Source organism: Bacillus rossius, chromosome 12, assembly GCF_032445375.1.
Source record: "Bacillus rossius redtenbacheri isolate Brsri chromosome 12, Brsri_v3, whole genome shotgun sequence".
Taxonomy (NCBI): Eukaryota; Metazoa; Arthropoda; class Insecta; order Phasmatodea; family Bacillidae; genus Bacillus; species Bacillus rossius.
This window is the reverse complement of record NC_086339.1, coordinates 28,880,414-28,905,621: the sequence shown is the minus strand read 5'-3', so window position 1 is coordinate 28,905,621 and position 25,208 is coordinate 28,880,414. Positions and strand designations below refer to the sequence as shown.

Genomic DNA, 25,208 nt, shown 5'->3' with positions numbered 1-25,208 from the left:
TAGGTTAGTATAGCTACATTAAAATAAACAGAGTAATATAAATATATATATAAATAAACCCGAGGTTGGCCGAAGGTGAATTGTTCGGGTGTAATCGGGCAGGGACAGAACTTGATGTACATCTTAGGCCTCCCCTCCTACCACAGTTAAGAAGTTCCGTCGCGTCAACGTTTCGCGCCCGCGTGATGCGTGCAGTCCGACTTGAGGTGTCTGGTCCGACGGCATTCCAAGTCGCACCGCATGTAGACCGGAGCTTGGGCCGACGGGACCTCCGAGGTTGCGGCGAAGCTCCGAACCACATGGGCGTGCGGACTCGGCGCTCGTGGATGGGAAGCCTGAGATGTACATCAAGTTCTGTCCCTGCCCGAACACGCCCGAATATTCACCTTCGGCCAACCTCGGGTGTATTTATATATATTTATATTCCTCTGTTTATTTTAATGTAGATATACTAACCTAACTAACTGTCCATTGTGTTTTAAAGTGTTTTAATGTAGCTAACCTAACCGACCACTTTTAATATTTGAATTCATTTTTCCTGCGCAAAAATAAAACAAATCCCGAGGTTGGCCGAAGGTGAATGAATATTCGGGCGTGTTCGGGCAGGGACAGAACTTGATGGACATCTTAGGCTTTTCGTCGCGGATCTGAGCCCGATAAAGGGGGTCGATGGGAGCCGAACTGACGACCTCCCGCCACACACGAGCGCCAGGCGTCGTCGGCCACGAACCAGCGAGGACCCTCTGCGTGCCGACCTCGGCTGTGCACAGACGCCTCCCGCTGGAGGTGACGGAACTAGCGCGCGTCTCAAACCAGTCCAATCCTCGAATACCACCACATCCTTTAGGGCCTGTATTACCAACTCTGGATAAAAGCCGTGAATAGCTACACACTGAATAAGCTATTCGCTGAATATCTTCGTCCTCGTGTATTACAATCCCCGAATAGTGACCAAATAGCTATTCGCAATTTATCTGATGATTTCGACACCTCTAGTGTATTTTTTTTAAGCGTTGGTATTAAAAACCCTGCTAAGATAGTGAAAAATAATGTTGTAGTGTTGCCAGTTTTGGTTATTCCGACGATATTTTGTTTTCTTTACTTTTCTGCTATCATCTTCACTATATTATTCAATACATATTTGCGCTTTGTGAGGCTAGATATGGCTGAACTAAAAGTAGCGAAACGTGTGCGCTCCTCTAATTACAGTAAAGAAGAATGCACGAAGTTAGTTCAATTCGTGCGCACGTTCGAAAATATAATTGAAAACAAGAAGACAGATTTGGTTCTAAATCACGTATTTTTTCTTAACCTGCCAGGCAACATAAAACATTGCGTAACGTATTTTTAAGTAACCTTTTTTTACATTTACATAATAGTTTAAAATAGACAAACAATCCTTGTCCTAAATTTGTTTTGCATCACAGATTTGCAGTTCGGATTAGGGAAATATTTTAACCCTAAAGGATTATTTTCGAATGAAGTATAAGGCCGTGTCACAAGTCGCCCAAAGAGTCTCTCGCCCACTCTTGATGTCACAGAGGGTAATTTCTCCAGTCCCAACCGAGAGTATACAATCCTGAGAGGGAGAGTGGCCAGTGAGAGTGCATACACTCTTGAATTGCGACACGGTCTTAAAAAATGGCCAAAAAGTAAACACCCCCTTCAACACCCCCCCCCCCCCCCCCCAAAAAAAAAATTGAACACACTAAACAATAAGGAAAATTTTGGTTTGGTTTGATCTGTAAATTTTATGACAAAGAAAATTAAAGGTAAATAAACTAATGCATACAAATTTTCCCTATTGGTATTAAACACAATATTGTCATTAATTTCTTCAAGCAACCATGTGCTGAATGTCTGGAGATTCTGAAGCGCATAACAAATTCATCGTCGCTCCACTCTTCATAGTTATCTGGACGGTATCTAATTGTTTTCGCAATTCTTGTTCTAGCAAGCAAAATCTCCAAAAACTCATAATCAGAATCACTATCAACAATCATCTGTCTCCTTCCAGCCGTATTTGATTTCAGTAGCACAACTGATCGGCCCGATGCCTTCGAAGTGCTTATTCGCTGAGTAAGGGCTTATTGGCTCGTCCTACCACCGAATAGTTCATTCAGCGAATAGGCGCCCGAATATCACTATTTAAAGGTCGTAATACGTTCGTGGACGCTATTCAAGAAATAAATTTTATTTAGAGCTTTATCCGGAGGTGGTTAATACAGGCCCTTAGTGTTCGAAGGCTTCGATATTCGAGGAAAAAAATTCGAAGAAAATTATTACAGGAAATAAAGTATAATACCAAATTGAACTCTGATAACGTGTAACTAGGTCAAGATTTTTAACACGCTTATATTAGCTTCACTTGTAACCTACTAACTAACTATATAAACAAATCTTATAACTGTCGTATCGATTTCCAACTTTGAAAGTAGCCCTATATGTAATCCGGATGACAATACAGTGATTTGGTACCATCGAACTGATCTTACGAGGGAGCCAGGAGGTGGATAGTGGTATACTCTTCAACTTTTTAGTGTGTAACTGATAAAAGCGTGTATTTTTTTATTTTTAGTTTTTCACACTATCCTGTTACCATTCCCCAGGATGTAAAATTATAAATAAAATGACAATACAGTATGTATTGATTCTGAAAACTTAAGTTTGTGAAACAAACATTTGAAGGGTTCAATGTTACAGTACATTAGTATCTAAATAAGTATTTTTCATTTCTTGCACATTATTTTATATTCGACCCTTGAGACCTAGATTCGGATTCGAGAGGTATATACTCTTTGGGATTCGAATTCGAGATACGGACAGGAGAAAATTGTGATTTGACCGATCACTAGTCTCAACACTTCGGGATGGACCGCGGACAGTCTTTCCTGTCAACAACTACGCAGAATTCAACCACCTTATACCTGTTTGAATTGACAAGTTTAATATTTCAAATCTCGGCCACACACGAAATGTAGGATTTTTAGTAATATTTTTTAAATATGTAATTCTTTATAAATAAACATTTAAAAAAAAATGGTTTTAAGAAGTAACGTTACAGTTAGGCATTGCCCAGCCGTGGAAACAGAGATAATGAAATTAATTAACGCAATTAGTGACTGCCTCGGGCGTTACACGTGAAACTTCACACTTAGTTCAAGGTCAGCTCACTAAAGCCAGCCCCACACGATACTCATTTCCTTAGCAGTTTTCATACCTATTTCCTGTTAGGATGCCTGCTCTCGCGCAGGTAACATTTCAGCACCCTTCCAAGGGCGCTGCTCTGGGTATAAAAGTTTTCATACCCGAAGTCTTAGCCAAAACCGTAATAGAACGTGTTCTATTTTTCTGCTATACCCACGAGAGGAAGTCTTCAAGATGGCTGACCCACGTGTAGCAATCTAAACCCTTGTATAGTCCTTTTTTGTAAACATTAGGGGGCGTAACAAATGTAATGGTATGCAAAATGAAACTTAAAGATAGTAAAACTACTTTTGAATATATTTGGTAAACTAAAATAATCGTAGAAAGAAATAAATCACAAGTTTTACAGTACGTAATAAAAATGCACTACATTATTAATAACACTAAGTCTCCACCCCTATGTAGGTACATTTTACACGAAGAAATAAGATAGATTATCCTCAATTAGAGCCTAAAGGAAATTAAGTAAAAATGTAAACATCGAAGCTCTGCAGTGTTGAACATAAGCAATTCGATTTACGCAAAAACAGGAGAGCTAAATAGGTAGAAATAAAGCGTTTATTGTTTGTAAAAGAGAAGGGGGGGGGAGGCAAAAATAAAATTTAAAACAAAAAAGGCCCACAAAGCACACACACTAACATGGAGTCACACGCTCGAATAATCAGCGTTCGGGAATCCTCTTTTTTTTTTTTTGTTGTTGTTGTAAAAGTAAAAGCTAGTTTAAGTAAAATGTGCGATGTACTCGAACTGATATCCGTTGTCAACCCCCCCCCCCCCCCCAGGTGGGTAGGTTTCCACACGTATGGATGATCGCAACTAAACTAAATTGTTTGTTGGTTTACGTAAGCTACAAATCAAGCACTATATATAAAATTGTAAAAGTAAATGACTCCCCCCCAAATTCATGTTTTCTTTGTTATCATTCCCAGATCACTGAAACGAGCGAGCAGCGAGCTAACCGCCTGGCCCTACGCACAACAGGCGAGCAGCAGATGTGTGGACGACTGCAAGAAGGCGGGCGGTGGTGTGGGCGGCCGGTGGCAGGAGTGGCAGGAGGCAACAGAACAAACCCCACGGGCTTGTGGGAAGGAAGAAGAAGAACAAGAAGAAGGGGGGGAGGGAGAACCCCTTCCTGCCGCGCAGGCGCAGTGCCGTACCTCCAGCATCCGTCCGGCGAGGCGACCGAGGTCGCCATCTGCCGGCGAGGCCCCGCTACAGCGACGGTCGGCTGTCTGCAGGCGAGGTCTTCCTCCTCCTCGGCTGCACCAACGAGAGCACGTGGCAGGCGCTGGAAAATAACCATGGAGCTGTGATTTACGTAGACACACCACCACGTATAAAAACCACAGAGCAATAATGGGTGTAGACACTGTATAGCAATGATGGAAGTGGAGACGTGTGCTGGAAAAAAACCATATGGCTATGATGGACGTGCACAGGCGCTAGAAAATAACCATATAGCAATGATGGACGTAGACACAAGCGCTGGAAAATAACCATATAGCAATGATGGACATAGACACAAGCGCTGTAAAATAACCACATAGCAATGATGGACGTAGACACAAGTGCTGGAAAATAACCATATAGCAATGATGGACATAGACACAAGCGCTGTAAAATAACCATATAGCAATGATGGACGTAGACACAAGCGCTGGAAAATAACCATATAGCAATGATGGACATAGACACAAGCGCTGTAAAATAATCACATAGCAATGATGGACGTAGACACAAGCGCTGGAAAATAACCATATAGCAATGATGGACATAGACACAAGCGCTAAAAAAAAAAGAAGCCACAAAGCTATGATGAATGAATACGGTGGCGCTGGAAAAGAACCATAGAGCTATTAATTACGTAGACACACCACCACATATAAAAATCACAGAGCAATAATGGGCGTTACACTGTCACTGGACATTAACTCTAGAGCAATGATGGAAGTAGAGACATGCACTGGAAAAGAACCACATGGCTATGATGAACGTAGACAGAGGCGCTGGTAAAGAACCATAGAGTATGATTTATAAACTTGATCAGAATATTTTATTTTAACACATCGTTTCCATCTCAGTTCTTCATCACAGTCTTCTATCATGTCAGCTCCAGGTGTTTCAAAACAATCTTCAATCTTGTCAGCTTCAGCGCTTCAGGTCATTCTCTATTGTTCACAATTTCATGGAGGCGACTATAATTTGGTGTAAACATCTTTTAATTTTCCACGAAGAAGCTACTTTCTTCGTTAATTTGCAATTTTAAATAATTTGCGAAATTTATAATAGTATTTTTAGCATTAGCATTTTCACATACATACTTCGTGATCATTATAGTCGACATCTAATATTTGACTTCATTCCACTTCCTCGGTGTTGTAGACCCATCAACGTTTTCTTTATTCAGCTTAGTTGTACAGATCTTACGAGATATCTTCGACCAAATGATTTCTGACACTGACTGCAACTAAATGGTTTTCGGTAAGGACCCAAAATACACTCGGTCCTCTCATGATGTTCAGTTATTTTTCTGAAGGTAAACTCCTTGCTGCAGAAATTACATCTGTGTCCCTTCGATAATGTTACATTCATCGAACCGAAATTCATATTAGCTTCTGCAATTACTACCACATGCAAAATGGGAGTTTTAAATTGGAACATTTACTTAAATAGAAATTTTAATATTTCGTCAGCGAGAGTTAATTGAATTCATACAAGAAACTTGTCGCAACTAGTTCCTATTCTTGCCAACATGTCGCCATGTAGCGTGTTGAGGTAAATATTATTTTTTATGTGGGATTCAGGATGCTCACTCACGATCGCAAGAGAAGGAGGGCTTTGCTAGACACCAAGGAGAAGGAAGTTCGTATCGCATGATAGTGTTTCACATCTGTCCCAAGGCATAGTAATCGTCTAAGAATTGAATCTTATTTTGTCTGAATTCCACCTGATTAAAATATTTTAAGTGCTGATTTAGTAACAGGAATTCACCAATTAAACATAACTTTGAATACTATTACATGTTTCATTATGAAGAAAAAATTCACGCAGAAACTGTTTTCTCAGAAATAATCAGACAGTACATGGAATACACCAACATCAGTCTTGTCAGGTGTAATCAGGAACACATAGGGAAAACCAAGCGAAGTCTTGAAAATCCAGCTCAGTGAATGCTACATTTAGACGATATATATACATATATATATTATGCTTGGTATTAATATTCTAGGCATGTATCTGTTATAAATATGAACATGCATAAAATGTATATAGCTACGCTAGACATCTTATACCCTATCAAATATGCAAGCTTACATCTAAAATCCAATTATTGATAATCTTCCTGGAAGTCAGTTGCTAGCAGATGTTGAAGTATTGACAAATAAAGTTTCAGAATGCAAAAACAAAGACGTTTTGACGTCTAACAAAAACTATCATTGGTCAGGTCGGAGATATTTGCCATGATAATACGGAATGGCCTGTAATGCTAACCCCTGAACAACAATTATCGTGTTTTTTTGATTAAGATTTGATAGCTTTGACGGTGAAGTATTCCAATCAGTATGCAGCTAAAACAAATTTATTAGGTGACATAACTGAGAACGAAATGAGGTGTTTTATTTCAGTGCTATTGTTGAGAGGTTATGATGGATGATCTTCCTCAGCAGAGTATGTTATGAAACTAGTTGGGCCATGTACAATAAACTAGTAACAAGTGCATTGACAAGAGACCGATTTAAATTTACAAAGGAAAATAAATCATGTTTATGACAATGACAAGATTGGTAAAAGCGACAAGTATGCTCTATTTCGTTCAGTTTTTTCAGAACTCAACAACAGTTTTGTAAAAAAAAAAAAAAAAAAATGCACCACATTCTGAAAATCACGGTGTTGATGAAACAATGGTGCCATATTTTGGGAAGCACGGATGCAAACAGTTTATAAAAGGCAAACTAATAATAGACTTGGGTATAAGCTTTAGATAGGAGTTACTAAGACATAGGTTACATTGTGCATATGGATCCTTACCAAGGTGCTAAATCGAATGCATCTTTAGAATACAAACATATGGGCTTGTGAGCTAGGGTTGTTCTTGGGTATGTTGATGTGTTGAGAACCCCAGGACAGTACAAGTTTCACATATTCAGTTACAACCTTTTTCTACCTCAATTCCTTTACTATCAGAACTATGTAAGAGAAATATTTGTGCTACTGGGTACTGGCACAATAAGAGAAAATAGAGTTGGGAACTGTCCTATTATACTCTAGCATCTTAAAGAAAACACCCCGAGGAACAGTCAAAATAAAATGGAAAGAAGTGACGGTATTATTGTAACTAAATGGAATGACAATAGAGTTATAACAGTTGCCTCAAATTCTCTTGCAGCCAACCCTGTTCACGAAGTTAGGAGGTATTTCCAAAGAGAAAAGAATCCGTGTCAATCAACCCCACAACATACATGTTTACAATTTAAAAAAAAAATGGGTGGTTTTGACAGAGCTGATCAGAATAACAGTCTGTACAGAATTTCAATGCGAGGGGAAAAAAAATGGCATTTCAGCCTGAACACTCACTGCGTTGACGCAGCTGAGCAAAATGCCAGGCAGATACATCAACATGCCAATGGTGCATATGATCATTTGGCATTCCGAAGGAGGTTGGCTGATTCCATTCTTGAGAATGCCAAACCAACAGAGTCACGAGGGATGCCTTCCAGGTCTGAACATGAAGATTCAGGATTTGATAGGAAATACCACTGGGTAGTCCCTCAAGAAAAGCAAACACGCTGCAGACTGTAATACATGAGAACAACTACACGATGTGTGAAATGTAATGTTGGTGTTCATGTTAAATGTTTTCAAGACTTTCATACTGTATAATTATCAATTGTTTTAGAAACATTAAAACATTGTGTATTAATGCTAAAAAATGTTTATTTGTCTACAAAACTTATTGGGCTTGTGTACTAAATATAGCACAGCATGTTCATATGAAAGACTGGTGTACTAAATTTAGAATGGCTAATAACACCAAATTATGTGATATTTTGTTGTTTTAAACAACAAATATAACATTGTCATTTGAATAAACATCAAATAAATATGATTTGTGCGGAAATACGAAATATAGTCAGAACTGATCATCCATGTCCTCGGCGTATTCTTAAAATGCTTTTCATAAACGGACACCACTCTGATGCGTTGAGCAGTTTTCGAAGTTTTTTTATCTCCTGAAGCTCTGCACGCTGTTTGAGTCAGGGACGTCGGAACAGGGGGGCAGCAGGGGCGAGTCGCCCCCCTTGCTGTTATGCATTGGGGGGGGGGGGGGGGTTAAGGTAAGCGAGAGTAGCATTTCGCCCCCCTCCTTTTCCCAGAATAAATGTTTGGTCCTAGTAGTATTTTTCTCAACCAGTAGTTACAAACGTTACATTGGTGATCACATTGATTAGAAAATCAAATTTATGATTGTCAATATACTGTAAAATGATTGCAAATTCCTAGATGGTATTTTATTTAAATTGTACTACATCTACTGTCAGAGTAGTATTTAATACATACTACGTCATCAAATTCTTGGAATGGTATATTTAATATTTTGGTTCGGAAACTCATTAAATAGCACAATTTTGTATCTAAAATTCCAAATTTTTTCCGGGGGAGGGCACTCTAAGACTGAGGTAAGTGTGATACATCTTTTCGCCCCCCCCCCCCCCCCCCAACTCATGAAAACGTTCCGACGTCCCTGGTTTGAGTGCACGGGCAGGCGAAGGCTGCATCGGCAAAGGACTCGGAAAGAGCAACGACTCAGCGCGAGGACCAGCGACCAAGAGGAGAGAGGACACGAGCCCCGGGGCGGCGGCCGGCGCTCGGACAAGGCCAGCCAGACGTCTGGCGAATTAAGGCCAGGCGTGTGAAGTCGCTCTCGCAGCTGGAAGGTCACCCGGGGAGGGCCGTCGCAGACACCCGCCACCCGGCGCGCCGCGGCCATCGAGGCTTCCAGACCTCTCCCGATGGCGGCCATGCGCGCTACGCCAGTTGCCCCCCCCCCCCCCCCCCCCCCGACGTCTACCCAGCAACAACGACACATGTCGAGCAAACAACCTGAAATCATGGCTACAACATCACCTAACCAACGACGTTCCGAATGGTTGAGACACCCCCCGAGTCCAAACGCTGTGGAGCGGAACGAGCACAGATCAGAAGTGAACGACTCGCAAAGACCGAGGTAACAAACGGTTTACCACCACCCAAAACTTCTTTACTTCCAATACTTTTGCGTGTCTGGACTTCATATTCTTCCAGAAAAATGTTGGGCCAAATCTGCCGCTAAATTGTTTCCTTCCCAAAATGTCTTCCATCGTCCAGTCCAGATGCCTCTTGTTTGTGTCTTCCCGCACCTGGTCCTCATCACACACTCATACACTGGCGGTAAATTAAATTCCTACACCAAGAAGACATTAGTTTAGACGAATGCAATTTAGGCTAAGCAACTGTCTAGACAACATATTTATTTGATTAAAATTTTCAGGTCATAGGTTCAAGTATGCGGGGGAAGACATGTGACATGGTGAAACATTAATAACTGCTATAGTCGCAACGATTTTGAATGCAAGCATGCAAAAATTCATGCATTGTGTCGTACAGGTGCCGTAAGTCATTTTGTGGGATGGAGTTCCACGCCTGTTGCACTTGGTCAGTCAAATCAGCAACGGTTAATGCTGGTATTGGATGACTATGGATTGTTTTTTTCCCATAATGTCCCATGCGTGCTCAACGGGCGAAATGTCTGGTGATCTCGCAGACCAAGGCAACTGGTCGACACTCTGTAGAGCACAATGGGTGACAGCAGTGGTATGAGAACCAGAGTTATCATTTGGAAAACACCCCCTTGAGTAGCAGCACAACTGATCCGATCACCAGTCTGACGTACGACGCCGCTGTCAATGTTATTGGGATAATTACGAGAGTGTTCCTGCAGTTAAAGGAAATCGACCCCAGATCTTAACTCCTGGTGTAGATCCAGTGTGTCGAAGCTGCGGACAGCTTGGTTCTAAGCGCTCATCTGGACACACTCTTACCAACTTATGGCCATCGCTGGCACCAAGACAGACACGGCTCTCATCTGAGAACACATCAGTTCTCCACTCCACCCTCTAATGAGCTCTAACTTGACACACCTCAAGTCGCCGATGACAATGACTAGGTGCTAGTGGCATGAACGCTACAGGACGTCTGGCTCGGAGCTGTCATCTGGTACCAACTGAAGCTCAAATGCCCACTGCAGATGGAGTATGATCACCACAGCCATGCGGAGAATACGGCGGTCTTCCCTCTTCGTAGTGGCCTGTGTCTCTGGTCTTCTTGAGGCAGTGCTTTACCGTGACCACTGTTGACAACACCGATGCACAGTGGATAAATCTCTGCCAAGTATTTCAGCAATATCGCGGAAAGAACATCCACTTTCTCGTAGCCCTATTACACGGCCTCATTCAAACTCAGTAAGCTGCGGGTACTGCCTTCTTCGTTTCCTGAAAGGCATGTTTGACTCACGCCTACCTCACGTCAACACCGTAAAATAACTAACGCTATCTTAGTGTACAAGGCGTATTTAAAGCAAACTTGCTTTGCAAGATCATAGTGGCGTTACTAGCACCACTCTTCATCGACTAGCACGCAAATTTGAACAGGCGTCATCTTTCACATGTGCAAACACGCCTCCCGAAGTTCGTTTATCTAGCACAATTCCTTCTTGGTGTTCCGCCGGTGTATTCCAAACTTTCACCTGAAAAATTGCACACGTCAAAAAACCAAAACATTAATTAAGGGTCCCGCCTACCCAGGTACACATACGGTATGCAGAGCATCAGAAGAAACCACGCGATTTGAAAACTGCTCAAGATATCCGAGTGGTGTCTGTTTACGCAAAGCAGTTATGAATGCGCTCAAAGCGGATGGGTAGTTTTGTTTCCGTATTTCGTCTTTAAACTTTATTTTTTGAATATTGAAAATGACTGAAATGTAAGTTTTCAGAATAATATTTGGACATGAAATACCCGGTAAAGAGTCTTAATAAACACTCGCCTTTATCCTAATTTCTTCGTGATCTAATGTTATGGCTACCGCTCAGACCTCACAGTTGCCCCATGACCCTCATATTCGACTACGGGACCTGGACCCAGGATCGGAGACAACCCCCCTTCCCTCCCCCCCCCCCCCAATTTTACAGTCACGTGCTTCATTATAATTGCATGGTTATTTCTTACCTATACTCTCTTTAGAATGTTATTTAACCTGAAAATACAGGGTATAATTATGATTACTATTTTTTTATAAATCCAAACTAAGCTTTATTTATAAAATTATTTTGCTTTCACACACTTTGATAAAAATGAAAATAGTTACAGAAAAATAAAATTAGAATCTATGTAAATCACAAACACTGGCTGCCAAATAAGACTACTTTACTTAATAACAGTTTTTCGAGCTTTCTTCTGGCTAAAATCATCAATTACATCGTAAAAAAAAAAATCCTGGCCAATCCATTCCCAGTTGCTAAATTATAATAGTTAAACGTTTAACAATGAACAGAGCTGGGCCCGGGCCCTGGACCTAGGAGTCCACCCAGCCCCACCCTTGCGGGGACCATGCAGTTGCCCTATGCACGACGAGGAGACTGTGCCTGAGTTCAGGGCCTTGCACTCAGAGGCGACACCGCACTAGAAGCACCAGCGAGCGTCATACTCATCATCCCACCTCACTAACACACATACACCCCTGACGAGGCGGGCCCCTTAAAGCAGCCACCGGGCTACTTACTAACAAATCCCACAAAACATACGGCACCATCGGCCACGAAAGCTAGCACACTAGCACGCTGTTGGTAGTTACTTTCTTTTTAATGAAGGAACGTACCTCAAATAAACAAAGGATTCTCCTGAGTTCCAATTGTGTCTTTTTGCAAACAGGGAAGGAAGAGTTGTATACGTTTTTTTCTTCTTTCACTTCTTGTAGGTACAGTTTAGTGGCGGACGTAGAGAAAAAAAAAAGAGGGGGTGCGATTTAAACGGGCCAGTTTTTGAGAGGGCGGAAGGATTTGAGATGCGAAAAAAAAAAAAATAGAATGACAGAGAAATTTGAGGGACGTGAAATATAAGTTTTTTTAAGGAACAGTACTGACCAGATATTCAAAATACGTGTCAAAGAGGAATTGGTAGTTTATACTATTTCAGTTCGCTTTAAAATACTAGGCCTTAAAACTCATTAACACAATGTACAGTACACTACATAGCTAATATTTTATTACTGTAGCTATAACAGCCGTAAAAAAAATGCCACAACCATTTATTAAATTTAAATACGAAAACGAGACAAAGAACCAATGTATTTGAAAAAACCCGTGTTTTAAGTAGTTGCATAATGTATTGATTTAAAACTGATAATTGCTTGAAATTGTAAATTTTTATGTTTTTTGTGGGGGAACCGGAAAAGGAAGGGGGGTTAGTAAAAATTATCTGCCCAGAGCGCTAGCTAGCTGGAATCAGGGCCTGGGGAGGGGTGAATTTATATCTCACCCCTTACCCGATGTTTGGAAAAAAATATTTGCAAAATATAAGTGAAGGCAATATGTTACTTGCGGTGATTCAAGCTTAGCAACAACTACAATTTCAACTGTAAGCGAAGCCGTGTCGTCTACGCCTACTTGTGTGCCCATAATGTCAGTCCGTTAGTGTCAATAGTGACGTAATTTTTTTTTTTCGATACACGTGTTCAAATTTTAATTATTATTTTTTTTAAAACCGTTTTCCCACCAGAAAATATATCCTATATCCAACCACTGCAGAACCCGTGAATTTACCAATATTCCTCGATAGTTTGTAACCAGTGCTTGTTCGTAAATCCAAGGCCCGCCTCGTCAGGTTTGTATGTGTGTTATTGAGGCGGGATGATGAACGCGACGCTCGCTGGTGCTTCTGGCGTGGTGTCGCCTCTGGACTGTCGCGCAGTCTTCTCGTCGTGCACAGGGCAAGTGTGAAATCTGAGCGGTGACCGTAACATTATATAGCGGAGAAATGAAGGTAAAGGTGTAATGCAAGTCCCTTAAGTGCTTTCGAGAATCTGTACCGGTTGTTTTACGCCTAAAAAATTACTCTGAAAACATGCGTTTTTAGCCATTTTAACTCTTCTAAAAATCCTGTTCAAAAACTTAATCCGAAATCATAAGTACTTTTCGGCCTTCAGCGAACTCTTAAATGCTTTTCGTAAACAGACACCACTCGGACATCTTGAGTAGTTTTGAAATCGCGTTGTTTTTCCTGAAGCTCTGCGCACCTTATGTGTTCCCGGGTAGGCGGGGGCCTTAAGAGTGCACAGGATCTCCTGAGATAACTTGCCGTCTTGGCGCACCGGGGCGACACAACGCCTTTTGTTACACTCGACGCAAACTGCCGCCACACGCCCGTCGTTATGGCTCATCGCACGTCAGAGGCTGCGAGTTATCTCCATTCCTGCAGCTATATTGATTTCTCTCCCGTGCTGATTCATCACCGCTCACGCGTGGATGTTGGGCAAATGGTGGAAAAAAATAACGGGGGAGAGGAGGGGAAAGGATTTCTGGAGAATGCGTAATTTTGGTAATCAAGCTGTATTTGTGGAAAAAAAAATTCCACACCCACAGTGTATCGCCTGTGGCATGTAACCATGTGCATGTAACCATGTGGCATGGTTACATGCACATGGATGCATGTAGCCATGAGCATGTAAACAGTGGCGGATATATGATTTTTTTTGGGGGGGGGAATTTTGAAATATAAATTAATATATTAATATAAATATTATTAGAATTTGTGTATTCACAAATACTCGTGCTAACAACAAGGAGTTTGGACTGTTACATTATCATTCTCAACATTCGTAGTTCCAGGTGTTGTATTTTGCATAATCCAAAATAGCATTACCGCCTTAACTGAAATCTCTTAAAATCTTTTCATAATTTCGTTTAATTCCCTCTCTTGAAATCTCTCTCCCTCGCTCTGTATGTATATCTCCCTATATATAGTATCTCCCTCTCTTTAGACATCCATATACCTCTATTTATATATATATATATATATATATATATATATATCTGCATATATTTTTCTACCTATATATATACACTCTATCTCTCTATATATCTACCTCTAGGTCTTTCTATTTCTCTCTATATCTCTCTTTTTGTACTATCTTTCTATATCTCCCTGTCCATCTCTCTGTCTCTATGCATGTGTGTTTTCTGTGTAGCTCTGAGATATGTGTTGTAAATTTACAAAAAAAAAACTTTTTTATTAAGTTTCTTTACTAACCTTTTTTTGCAATAAGTTTTTTTAAATAAAAATATTTAAGTTATAACTAACATTAATTAAATATCAATTTGCAATTTTAAAGAAATGTAACATAATAAGACAACGAAACAGCCTCGAAATCCGGTGATTCCAGGCAGTATAATCTTTGTCGTGTAACTTCTCACAATTCAAAAGAAGTAGGTTCGAGTAGTACTACTCATTTCCCAACCGTCACTTGCGAAGCAGCGTATCGTGTTTGTTTACGAAGCATCATAACGAAGTATGTTTGCAAATCACTGTTGACAGAACATCAGTTGCAGGATGCACTTATAGCGAGAACTGTCGAACTCGAGACGACAACGTTGGTACGTGACTCGGACTGTATCTGCTGATAACGGGACTACGCGAGCCAGGGGCGCCTGGGGCTGAACGCGGTGGCGTGGGGACCCCCCGCCCCTGCGCGGCCTCAGAGGCTATCTTATCTCGCGCCGCGATGCACCTGACTGTAGCGAGCCCGCCAGCTGCGATCCCTCACTTACGGTAACGGTAATATTTCAGACAGGTTTTCAACCCATTCTGGAGTGAACTCGGGCTGGAGCCAACTCGGAACTGCAGATAACTCGAACTGAAGATAACTCAAAATGAAGATAACTCAAAATGAAGATAACTAAAAACTACAGTAAACTAAAAAAAAAAGCAGTGAACTAAAAAAAACTGCAGTGAACCAAAAAAAACCGCAATGAATTCGACCTGCTGTGAACTCGACCTAGAGTGAATTCAAACTGCAGTGAAATCGGACTTGAAAGAACTCGAACTATATAGTGAACTCGGACTCCATAGCGACAGGGGCGTAGCCAGGGGGGGGGGGGGTTAGGGGTTCAACCCCCCCCCCCCTTAGCCCCAAATCTTTAATTAATTTCTTATTCATCACTCAAACAAATTTCATATTAAAATTATTAAATTTTTACCATTGCAATATTTAAATTTAAGTACCGAAAACTGCTAAAATAGCACTATTTTACACCTTAAAATCCAAAATTTCCCGGGGGAGGGCCCCCGGACCCACCGCTTTAATACGGGTTGGGGGGGGGGGGGGGCATTCTTCTTAACACCCCCCATACACAAATCCTGGCTACGCCACTGCATAGCGAACACGGATAGACAGAGGAACGAGCGCAGACGTTGATTCCGAGAGATACGAAAGTAAAAATAGAGTGCGTTTGACGCACGTTCGAATCCCGGGGGCCAGTTAAACACGACTTACATTGAATTAATTACCGTGTTCTAGTGTGTTCCAGAAATCACTTCCCTGTATGTCCGAACATCCCTGGTCTGTGCCAAGTGTTGCCGTTCCTGACGACCCCGCAGACGTCGGGAGTGAAGAGGTGAGAGAGCGGAAAAAGGCGCAGCGCGTGCCGGTTGAAGGGTCACGGAAAGCGCGCTGGTCTCCCACACGCGACAGTGCGCTATTGTGGCAAGCACCACAAAAACCAGTTACGACCGCAAGAGCCGCCGGAAACAACTGAAACTTAACAAGAGCCGCTCGCGAGCAAGCGTCGAGGTGACGGATCGGTTCTGAAAGCAGAAACACATTCCAGTGGCCGGTTTTGTCTCAGGGGCGGGTGTCACACTGTGCGGTTGAACCGGAGCGACTTACAGTTCCTCCTGCGTGATTTCTTGTACATCAATTATGCATTCTCGAGAGACCTGCATTGTACATTCTAAAAATAGCGATCGATTGTTAATTCAGCAAAAAAAAAAAAAAAAAAAAAAAACCGCTGTGAACGTTTTAGCCCCAGCGGCAGTAACGCATCGTGTGACACAAGCCTAAAGGATTAAAAAAAAAACTTCACGATCGGCAGAACGGAGTGTGAGATTAGCGATTTTTAAGGTTTATCAAGTACTTTAACGAGAATACCAAAGAAAAATTAATATACAGTATGTGCAATTATATTGAAACGAGCTCCACTAAGTTGCTCTGTAGCAAGAAACAATGCGCTTGCAGTAATATTGTACAAACGTGAAATGTAACACACTATGAAAACAGGAAACACCGAACTAAATTGAAAACTGAAGACCAGTCCAGGAGCTCAGTACCGTACAGTCCGAACTGACAGTTTGGACTGAACTGAAGTCTTCCCCTCACACAATCAGTCTTGTGGCTTCTGTTGCTGTTGGATGTACCTATCGTTTCATCGTAGAATATGGGAAAAAAAAAAAAAAAAAAAACCTTTCGATTATTCAAATTGCAGTTGAACTTTTAGTTTGAAAAAAAAGAATAAATAGTAAAACAACTAAAGAGTATAAAAAACAAATATGTTTACCACGGCATTCTTTGAACTGACAGTTTGGACTGGCAAGACGCTGTTCCCACACGCGGCAATTCGGACTGAGTGCTTTCGAGCCCACAGTCCGATTATGTACGGTTGAGAAATGTTAACATCAAAAATTAAGTATTAAATATAAAGAAAAATTTGAAATTTCTTAAAATATAATAACTCAAATAAAAAAAAAGGTAATTTTACAAACATTCTTAGTTCAGAATACATGACATGGTGTATTAACGGAGTGGCGTATTGAGTATAATGGCAAAATATTATAATTTGGAAAAATGTTTGACAATGTTGAATTATCTTGGTAGCAAATGAAATAAGCTTGGCTGCCATGTGCACATGTGCAGACACGTTTGCACGTGTGTATTTTTTAAAAACTGAAACGGAGGTTTTGGTTTTCAAAACACATTCTTTTCGGCTTTGCAGTTTTTAGATTTTGTAACAAAAGATAAAGCAATTTAACATAGTGTTTTGGTTGTTCCGTATTGGAAAACTGATAATCTGAAACATTTATGGTAAATATTCCCAGCAACGAATAACGAAAAAAAAAAAAAAAAAAAAAATCAAGTTAGCCAACATTTTTTTTCGAAAAGTTAACACCTTTTAGGTTATGTTACATATATACAGTTCGTTGATTTCCAAATAAATTATGAGTGTTAGTTATAGCATTGAGTTGCGACTCTATCTTCCTTGCTTTGTGGATACACCACTAATAAGGCGGACCTCCTTTGCCAAGTTAAAGTTATTTTTTCGCTAAGAGATTGTATTAGATAGTTTTTACCCAGCTGTAAACAAAGATTATCACGCAACTCTAAATGCTGAATTGTGGAGCGACGTGGCACTAAACCCCCACTTCAAAAGAGCTGGGATCGAGTCCCTGCCCGACAATCCTGATTTTGGTTTTCCACGGTGTCTCGAAATCACTAGAGAAAAATGCTGGGATGGTTCTTCCCCATAGGCCACTGTATATAACTTTTCAAATATTTCTGTTCTTTATCGTTGGGTGATTTAAGGCCCGTCTACAATTGCAATGTCCTCATCTGCGTCCGACGGACACTGATCACTGATTGGCCACGTGACCCTCTGACGTCATGCGTGCCGTGGGCGATCGTCCGAATCTGCCTGGTCCGAATACATTGGTCCACTTAATGTTTTTATTCCAATCTGGGTCCTTCGGTAGCATAGAAGAATGAACACTCGTGATAATTGCTATTTATGGTTCCCGTTTCAAAAGGTAAACAGAAAATAATGGACAATTGGAGTTTGCTTCCGCCTTATTGAATTAATAAATATTATTTACCTCCCACAAAATTTCAAAAGTTAACTAAATATTCAAAACTTAGCTGCGTACACATTAACAAAGCATAAAAATAGTGAACAAAAACAATTATATTTGGCACTCTATTACCTCGTTTAAGGTAAAATTTCAATCCGGATTGACCCTGGAGTGGAGTGAGGAATCTAAATTGAAATTTTACTTAAAAAACTTTGTTGTGGACTGAAGTTGGAGTGAAGTGAGATAATCCACTCCACTTGTTGAGGTGGACTGGACTGAAGGATCCGGAAAACACGCACGAGCCAGCCGCCGCCATATTGCATTGTTTGTTATTGGTCTCGTTGCATTTCAGGCATAATTTGTGAAAATGGCAAAAAAAGAGCAGAGGAATGTGTGGACAGAGATGGAAGTAGAGTTATTGTTGGACGTAATGATTGAAAAACATATTTTAAGATTGCTGGACGGAAAAAGGTATAGGAAAGGTGAGATATTTGAGTTGGTGAAGGCAGAAGTGGACAGTGCGGGGTTCAAAAGAACAACATAACAGATAATAATTAAATGGTAAGGACAACATTTTCAGTACATGTTGACTCCAACTTTGATCTTGTTTACATTTCAATCTGGATTGTGATATTTACCATAAACACATTTACTCAGTCAATTTTCGTTACACATTCACTCCGAGTTGACTCCACTCCAGGTTCAATCCGGATTGAAATTTTACTCTAAACGAGGTATATATTTGCTGTTTCGGACATCGGACATATTTTCATTCACATTAGGTAAAGAACAGGTACCGATCATAGGTTTTGACTGTTGAGGACGGGCCCTTACCAATTTCAACATGCCTTAAACATTTCGAGTTTACTAGCTGCCTATACCTACTCATCGCTGCAATAAGAACTTTGAATATATATATATATATATATATATATATATATATATATATATATATATATATTCAAAGATAAGAATAAGCCACTTGGCATTAGAATTGGCTATGCACTATATCAATAGTGTATCATTTACATTTTCACAAAAATAATTTTAAAAATAGGTAGGTACTAACTATAAACTAATTTTAATCAAAAACAACAACATAACCTCACGAAAACCCTCATAACACAAAGCCTACATTCATTGTTTTCAGTTACAACTACATAAATACACACTAAATATTAAATACAGAAAATATATCTGGCATAGTTAAGTAATAGTTAAAATAGGATTTCTGCTAGTTCTTATTTAGCCTGCACAAATCACTTGCCACACTACCTGAACCATAACACCACACCCATCCCATTAGCAGGTGAAAGGCCTACTAGCATCACACTGTTTGGAAAAGTGTGCTAGAGAAATAAAAACGGCTAACAAACAACATATTTAATGAGATAAAAACAATTAGGTTTGTAGCAAACTAGCTTAAGAATTAACTTTGAAAAATATAACAACCAAGCACTTTCACAACAAATATTTTGGCCTGCATGTCGAAAATTATGAATTTGAAAATTCAAATTGAACATAACTTTGTAGAGGATTCCAATACCAAACAGAAACACAGTATTTATGACATGGTGCAATTTTTTTTAAGGGAGAGGGGGGGGGGGGGGGGGGGAATTCAACTGACAAAAAGATTTCTTATGCAAAACAGGGCAGAATCATATTAAAGACAGGTTATTGTATATCTATGCTCTAACATTCTAAAATTCTCTGTTGATTGCATTTGTGTAGGCAATTACTTATATAGTTATCCAAAAACCATAAAATAAATTTTAAAAATATTTAGTTTAGGCCTACCCAATTAAAACACTAGCAATGACAAAACTTATTCGCCTACCAAACTAAAATTAAAAAATGCCCCAAGCACTTAATTTTGTCAGCCCATTGCACAATAGGCCTTACTTCAAATCTGCAAGAATTTTTTTTTAAATACAAAACTTTGTTAAAAATAATTGTTAATCAATATTATTTTCTATACTGTATAGGAAAATCTCTGTCCAAAATACTAAATAAGTAATAATGTATGCAGCCTACCCAGGAAGCTGCAACATTTATAGATCCTCTTTTCGTTGCTTTTTTTATTTCTCTGGAAGAAGGGGGGGGGGGGGGATGTTGGGGAGGATCCATGTTTTCGGTTGAATCAATTCTAAATGCTGAAAAAGAACCCCCCTTTTTTTACTGTTATAATGTGTACAGTGTAGTATAAATTACATTTAAAAGGTGTAGTCTGTTTTTTGAAAAAAAAAGTTATACTTATTCCGGTAAGCAAAAATAAAAATATGCATGATTCCGTTTAGAAGTGATGTCAGACTGGATAAGTGAAAAGATACAATAATATTCTGTTTATCACGTCCATTTCAAGGAGTTTCTAATTGTTTGAATTTTGACGCAAAGAGAGCCTGCCTGCCCACCTACCTAGGCTGTGTAAGCGAAACGAGTAGGAACATTTTATGAAAGTTGGCGTAACCTACAAACAGTGGGAAATGCAGTCGAGTGGTCAAGTAAATAAATAAAACTTTCAAAAATTCAAAAAAAGGATGAGCTTTTTTGGACGAAGATGGGAAGGTGAGGTGGGAATTTAAAATCTACAAGTAAGAGCAGGTGGATTGTCATGAACTCGAGTGGTTAGTGTCTTTCAAAATAGTCCCCGTCAAATGTTTGACACTTCCTTATTGCAGTTTTTTTTCTTCTTTTTATTATAGATAATGGTGTAAACAATATACCAACGTTAGTTAATGAATTGCATATTTTTGGTGTACAATCCGTCTTTCAAAGTAAAACCTTATCAGCAAGCTACCAAATGGTTGAACACACATGCCAGTACCTACCTACTGTAGCAGAACTAAAAACGTGCCATCCCAAAATATATACTAAAACATGTGAGATGCATGAATGACAATTTCAATATAAACCTGTCAATACGCGCGAGCCATGATTTCGAATATGTGTGAAACTTAAATTAACATATGGTTTAACTAGGATCGAAAGTATTGGATACAGCGTTTGTATTTAAATAAATAGCTATACAAATTTCGAAATAAGAATTTTACTTTAAAAAGAACAAAAATATTACCGATGAACTTTTCCCATTATTGACGTTCATAATATAATTCATGACGAGTGGATAACCAAGCGGCGCCGTACGCGCTGTGGAAATGAATGCCCGCGACATCTATCGTGCTCACCGCGAACTACGTATTATATAAGAGAGAGACGAAAGTATGGCGGCTACCCGAGACCGTGCCGTCCTTGATGCATTCTTGCACTCTTTAAGTATTTTACACGTGTTAATAATATTTCAGTACACCCTATATGTTATTTATCTAATAGACTTATATATTCTCAAGCCCTCAATGAATGTTATATTGCCAGTTCCGTGCCATATGCATCTCTTCCTCACACGGTACTCGAAACAATAACGTAAAATAGACTACACTGAAAGGACGAAACAAAATTTTCAGTGTTGATTCGCGAAGAGATTGATATCAAACAAAATATTAAAAAAAACACGTATTTCATTTCCAAACAAAATTCATTAAAGCTATTGTTTATGGCATTCAACTCTTCGTAGAGCATCGTCGTGACCGACTGTGAATTCATCAATCAGTGATATTTTTAGAGGTTTTAAACTTTAAATACCCCACATGCTTTGAAAATATTCACGTTGTTTGAGCTGGAGTACATAAAACTACAAAAAAACACCAAAGTATCGCACGATTATTAACATAAACAGTTCACTTTCACTCTAACAAGAGCATTTAAAGTTGCCTCCTCTCCCCAACAGAATAAAAAAAAATTGTAAAATATCAATAATGCCCTTTGAATAAATTGAGACTGTGCTTTAAAATAATACAGCTATCTAGTTAATGCACTTCCATTCGAGGCTAGGCCTTAACATGGTGGGTGGTTGGTGGATAACCTGACACAGCATTATTATATTAGGTATCTAAAATTGCGACATGCCGCCAGCAGACCTCGCCTGTTGGACGAGCCACAACGGGCGTCCAGAAAATCAATATGGCAGGACGACAACACAGGTGACGTTGGGAGGACTGGCGTTCGAGACTGCGTCACAACACCTGCAATGCCCTCGGACGTATTTTACAATCGTCACCGGACCTGGCCTTGGGGCTCGGGTATAGAGCACGGGGCGAAGCGTGTTCTAACAACCGCCTTTACAGAGCACTTCCCATCCCTGCAGGCCACGTCATCTGGCACGGGTGGGCGGCGCATGCATGCGACGTGACGGCCACTGCATCTTTTTTTTTAATCTCGCCCCGCTACCACGGTCGAAACTCTGCTGGCTTGCCCTGGCTCGGCCGTCGCGCAGCCGCAACATGGCCGCCAAAGAGCATCCTCGCGAGGGAAGGAGAACTCGCACAAAGCACACACAAACACACACGAAAGAACTGCAGTCGTAGCCGGCTGAAGCACATACCTTGGCGTGGAGGGGGAGCAGAAGAGTCGTCGCCTCGGTGCCTGGTGTTGTCTGGCGCGCGCGGGCGTGCGGAGCAAGAGTTGCGTCACTGCGGAGCGCGCACACAGGCAGCCAGGCAGCCAGGCAGCCACGAGTAGCGGCGAGGCAAACTGGCGGCGCGGCCGGGCGAGTGGTATCAGCCGCAGCGGAGGGAGGGCGACTAGAGCGCGGAAGGACGCGCCGTCCAAGAAACCAGATCGACAGGGCGCGCCCGTGCGGCGGCTGTATCAGCGGCGCAACGCCGCCTCTTATCGCCGTCGCTTTTTTGTCTTCGCGCATTTTGCTCAGGTGGTTTTCCTCTTAAGACACGATTCTCCGGTAATATATACATTTATTCATCCGCCACATCACATGTGCACTAAATAAACTCCAGGTCACCATATTTGTCACGATTATAATACTGGCTGTAGTTAGATATTCAATGTGATTTTCTATATATATGACAAATGTTTCTCAGGCGTTTTCACGCAGCTAATCTCAACTCGCGACTTCATTATTGGAAAGAAAAAAATATATATATTATAAGATCTGCGTATCTCATTACACACCGATCGTTGGTTTGTGTATTCATTGTATGGAGAGAAAACGTGCTAATTATTTTGAATATTAAATATGCATTTAAATATATAAAAAAATACCCATGATCAAACTTGAAACAATTTTTTTTTTACTTATGTTTACTTGGGGAAGAGTTTCAGTAGATTGGCTATAGTTATCATTTGGCTACAAAACCCCAATAGTTTGTCATATAAGTCAGATGCCACTGTAAACAAAACAAAAACCTTTTTCAATGATTGATTTCTTTCGTATAAAGTCCAAGTTTATCGTATGATAAAATAAAATATGCTATGAAAAGGTATAGTAGCATTGAATAAAAATACTTTAAAGTTTTTTTTTTTGTTCACACGACTTAATTCGCGATCGCGATTCAGAATCGTCAAGTAGGTATACTTCGTAAATAGGATATTACAAACCGAAAGGACTACCTAAGTATTTACACGAGTCTTAGCAGAGCGTCTCTATAATCAATATTAGAGGAGTATTTCCTGTGCCATGGACTAACATACTTCAGTAGCCCGTCTAGTCAGGGGCGTATTTGTGTTAGTGAGTCAGGATAAGTGCGACACTTGCTGGTGCTTCTAGCGCGGGATCGTCTCTAAGCGCAAGGCTCTGGACTGGCATGCAGTCTTCTCGTGCATAGGGAAAATATTATAATTAAGTTGTAACCATAACATTATATGGCGAAGAAATGAAGATAATGATGTAATGCAAATCTTTTCAATGCTTTCAAGAATCTGAACCGGGCTTTTCATGCCTTACAAATTATTCTATAAACACGCGTTTTAACCATTTTCACTTTGATAAAAATACAGTTTAAAATCGAGCTACTCATCCGCCCTCAGCATATTCTTAAATGCTTTTTCATGATGAACAGACACCATTCTGATACCCTGAGTAGTTTTCTAATGGCGTTGTTTTTCTGAACATCTGCACATCATATTGTACAGGATGTCTACAAAAGAATAACCCTGTTTCAATGGTATATTATACAAATTTATTTTAGACTATTTAAAACAAATTATATATTAAATTGAAGGTAAACTAACCTAGTTTTTCTTACAAATGTTCATTTTATAAAGCATCAAAGGAAAAAAATAATCGCATGGCGTTGTCAAGTGAACGTGGAGGCCAGCGAAAAAGAGCTCTGTCGTCTCGAATTGTGTTTACCATCAGCGGATGTTTTTTGCCAAATGGGGGATCACAATTAAACTTTAAACGAAAAGCACGTTGAACTGAAATTACAGATTCACTCTTAGCAAATTGCAGAACACAAAACGCTCTGCTCTCGGGAGTTGCCATTTTGCATACGTGGCGCTGAAAGCGAAAAAACAACAAATTAGTACTCGCGCATGTGCTTATATAAAACTGTTTGAGTTACTCCTTAATTGTGACCTTGAACCAACACCCTACAACTCTTACGGTTGATACTATTAAAATGTATAACTGGGGCATTCTTTTATGGACATACTGTATTTGTGTCCGGGTAGGCGGTCCTGTATCATGCAACTTGTCCCACATTGGAAAGTTCCCAAAAGTAGCACCACCGGTCTACGTATCATTATGCTTCTATTGACCTGTGGACAGTGTTCGTAAACAACTTCATGTGGTTGTCAATGTCCGGAAACAAACATCATGCTTTGCTTTGCGAGCAGTGGCGGATCCAGAGGTTCACCTCGGAGGGGGCACTCTAGGATTTCAGAATAGCCAGAGAAAAAAGTCTTAAAATTACTAAATTTGTATTTAATCTACTCACACTACACATAACATCCAATCATCAGATTTTATGATTCTACAAGAAATTCATTAATTATATTAAAATATTTTATTGGTTTCAGAAGCAATCATTTTTGTCGGCAATATTAATGTAGCAGACAACTAGTTTTCGGGGAGGGGGGGGGGGGCACTTGCCCCTGGTGCCCCTTCTTGGATCCGCCACTGTTTGTAAGTGACATTTGTGAAAAGGTACCACAGGTACTATTTTTGAGCAAGGTCGTAAAAAAAATAACTAAGGGTCCGGGACAAATAATTTTTTT

The 25,208-nt window shown here is 40.2% G+C and overlaps 1 protein-coding gene across 3 annotated transcripts in view; it reads right to left on the bottom strand.

Moving 5' to 3' along the window:
* The window catches only part of LOC134537774 (uncharacterized), a 118,082-nt gene extending 95,327 nt beyond the window's left edge, over positions 1-22,755 (bottom strand). For all 3 annotated transcript variants that reach the window (XM_063378561.1, XM_063378563.1, XM_063378564.1), the window contains exons 1-2: positions 22,576-22,755; positions 4,365-4,495 (exon numbers count right to left, since the gene is read on the bottom strand). The gene's annotated coding sequence lies outside the window, so the exon portion shown is untranslated. The remainder of the gene's footprint in view (positions 1-4,364; positions 4,496-22,575) is intronic.
* Positions 22,756-25,208: the final 2,453 nt, after the last annotated feature.